Here is a 2,050-nt window from a genome sequence, read left to right as displayed (position 1 = left end):
CCACAGTCAGCTCCTGGTCTGTTTTTGCTGACTGTATAGAGCTTCTCCATGTTTGGCTGCAAAGAATATAATCAATCTGATTTCGGTGTTGACCATCTGGTGATGTCCATGTATAGAGTCTTCTCTTGTGTTGTTGGAAGAGTGATGAAGAAAGCTGAGTGCCAAAGAATTGATGCTTTTGAACTGTGGTGTAGGAGAAGACTCTTGAGAGTCCCTTGGACTGCAAGGAGATCCAACCAGTCCATTCTGAAGGAGATTAGCCCTGGGATTCCTTTGGAAGGAATGATGCTAAAGCTGAAACTGCAGTACTTTGGCCACCTCATGCAAAGAGTTGACTCATTGGAAAAGACTGATGCTGGGAGGGATTGGGGGCAAGAGGAGAAGGGGACGACAGAGGATGAGATGGCTGGATGGCATCACTGACTCGATGGATGTGAGTCTGGGTGAACTCCGGGAGTTGATGATGGACAGGGAGGCCTGGCGTGCTGTGATTCATGGGGTCGCAAAGAGTCGGAGACGACTGAGAGACTGAACTGAACTGACTAAACTCAAAGGACTAAAAGCATTTAAAGTTAGATTTACTCAACTATCAATACTTTGGGAAATGCAGTATGAAGTTGTCAGTTTTTTACACTAAAATTTCTCATACTGAAATCTTCATTCTGCTGATTTAGCTGCAACATTTCTTTTTATTCAAGAAAAGGGAATTGTTCTTAGAAGTGGTATGAATTTCTGTCTGATTTGGGGGACAAACAGCATGGAATGGACGTAAGTCAGGACTATTCTTTCACTGCTGTTGGATGCTATGATTTAGGACTTACATTTTTTTGTGTTATGGAAGATGAGGAGAACTTAGGGCAGTCCAAACTACTTTGTGGCTCCAGTAAATCAAGGTGCAGGCAGAACTGGGTGCTGACTTCATACTGTCTTGGAGGAAGGGGAATGTGGAAATAACCATTGAAGTCTCTGGTTGTGTGATTCAGAGATTATTCAGCTGGTGTTCTGAACCCAGAATCTGTTAATGGATTTAATGGATCTAAAGCAGACTTTCTTGTAAAATAGATTCCGTAGTCCTTTTGTGGAGGGTTTGCTAAAGTCTTCCTCAGTGTGCATCTCGTCAGTGTTGAGAGATAGGGAATTATCATGTGGTTAGAGAATGATCATTTAAAATTAAAAATAAGTTCTCTTCTAATGAAAAAAATTGCCTTTTTATTATAAAATAAACAGGTAGACATGTAAAACAAGCAAATAATTAATAAAATGTTCTCTGGTGAATATGCCTGTGACCACCTCTGAAGTCAGTGGTAGAGCTTTGCCCTCTCCCCAAGAGTTCCCATCACATCCCATTCTTCCCTTTTTCCTTCAGAAAGCAGCCGCTAGTGACTTTAATAAGTGTAATCTTCCCTGATTAAAAAAAGCCTCTGATGTCTTTTAAATTTCTTTTAGTATACAGGTCCTCTATCCTTTTGTTTTCCTTGAAGATTATTTGTTAAAAATCTGGGGCCTGTTCACCCATAGTTTCCTTCACTCAGAGTTGTCCCTGCATGTTTGTCCTTTCTGTAATTCCTGTAAGTTGCAGCTGTGTCCAGAAGCTTGATCAGAACTTGGCTCTCTTTGGCAAGATTAGAAGCTATGCTGTGATAGGATCTCATTGCAGCCGTGTTGAATTAAGTGTATATTTTTATGAGGAAAGATTTGTTATAGGATTCCTTAAGACAGCAGGAATTTCTATACAGGCATACCTTGGAGATATTGCAAGTTTGGTTCTCAGTTCATTTCAGTTCAGTCGCTCAGTCGTGTTCAACTCTTTGCGACTCCGTGAATCACAGCACGCCAGGCCTCCCTGTCCATCATCAACTCCTGGAGTTCACCCAAACTCACGTCCATCGAGTCAGTGATGCCTTCCTGCCGTCTCATCCTCTGTCGTCCCCTTCTCTTCCTGCCCCCAGTCCCTCTCAGCATCAGAGTCTTTTCCAATGAGTCAACTGTTCGCATCAGGTGGCCAAAGTATTGGAGTTTGAGCTTTAGCATCAGTCCTTCCAAAGAACAC

General features: G+C 42.2%; 1 long non-coding RNA gene across 1 annotated transcript in view; it reads left to right on the top strand.

Moving 5' to 3' along the window:
* The window catches only part of LOC105002436, a 109,913-nt gene that overhangs the window by 87,971 nt on the left and 19,892 nt on the right, over positions 1 to 2,050 (top strand). The gene's annotated exons all lie outside the window — the stretch shown is intronic.

Source organism: Bison bison, unplaced genomic scaffold (genome assembly GCF_000754665.1).
Source record: "Bison bison bison isolate TAMUID 2011002044 unplaced genomic scaffold, Bison_UMD1.0 scf7180017864453, whole genome shotgun sequence".
NCBI lineage: Eukaryota > Metazoa > Chordata > Mammalia > Artiodactyla > Bovidae > Bison > Bison bison.
Note: the sequence above shows the minus strand (reverse complement) of the source record. Positions and strands in the feature narration are given on the sequence as shown.